This window comes from Octopus bimaculoides, chromosome 16 (genome assembly GCF_046866305.1).
Source record: "Octopus bimaculoides isolate indiv1 chromosome 16, ASM4686630v1, whole genome shotgun sequence".
In the NCBI taxonomy this organism is placed as follows: Eukaryota; Metazoa; Mollusca; class Cephalopoda; order Octopoda; family Octopodidae; genus Octopus; species Octopus bimaculoides.
In genome coordinates this window covers 36,600,178-36,601,372 of record NC_142943.1, presented here as the reverse complement: position 1 = coordinate 36,601,372, position 1,195 = coordinate 36,600,178, and positions in this window count along the sequence as shown.

Genomic DNA, 1,195 nt, shown 5'->3' with positions numbered 1-1,195 from the left:
CCCTTGCTCCTTCCGTATTTATCCTCCTCTTACTGTTCAGTATCCCCCTCTCTCATTCTCTATCTATCTATCTATCTATCTATCTATCTATCTATCTGTCTAACTGTCTAACTGTCTGTCTGTCTGCTTATCTATCTAGCTATCTTTCTCTTACTTAGACACTCATACATTGAGTCTCTGTCCTCTTTCTTTCTAGTTTATTTCACGTCAAAATTTGTTCGTGTGTGTGTCTGTGTTTGTATGTGTGTATGCGTGTGTCTGCGTGTATGTGTACCTGTGCGCGCGCTCGCGTTTCTGGCTTTCTGCTTCATTTCCCATATTTAACTCCTGACACCATTCTTTTTCCAGCCTTTGTCCTTATATTTGACCAGCTGACTTCCTCGCTCTTACTTTCTCCTTTTCATACTTGACCTCTCTTTCTCTGTCACCTCATTTCCATTCCATGTTTGCGCTCTCATTCATTCAATCATTCGTTTGACCCGCCTTCGCTCCTTGATCTCTCTATATTAACCCCAACCTTGCTTACTTTTTTCGTTCACTTCACTAACATCCTTACTTTTCTACACTGTTGTACTCAGAGCCTCTTATCAATTATCGATTATTTTCCATTCCAAAATTCGTTCGAGGATCAAAGAAAATGCTCAGCAGACTTTGTTTCTACTCTTTATTTTCTGAGTTCAAACCTTACCAAGATGGCTTCTGTTTTTTCTTAGATCCATTGTTGTTAAAATAAGTATCAGTCAACAACTGGGGCCGATTACATGGATCAAACTTCTTCCGCCTCAAGTACTCTTTACACTTTTACTTGTTTCAATCATTTGACTTCGGCCATGCTGGAGCACCACTTTCAGTCGAACTAGTAATAAGACCTAAGGACTTATTATTTGTATACCTAGTACTTATTCTATTGCCGAATCGTTAAGTTACGGAGACGTAAACGCACCAACATCGGCTGTCAAGCGAAGGTGGACACACACACACACACACACACACACACACACACACACAAGCACACATATATATGCACACAGACACACACACGCACGACGGCCTTTCAGTTTCCATTTACCAAATCCACTCAGAAAGATTTCGTTTGCACGAGGCTATAGGAGAAAACACTTGCACAAGATGCCACGCAGTGGGACTGAACCCGGAACCATGTGGTTGGGAATGAAGCATCTTACCGCATAGCCAC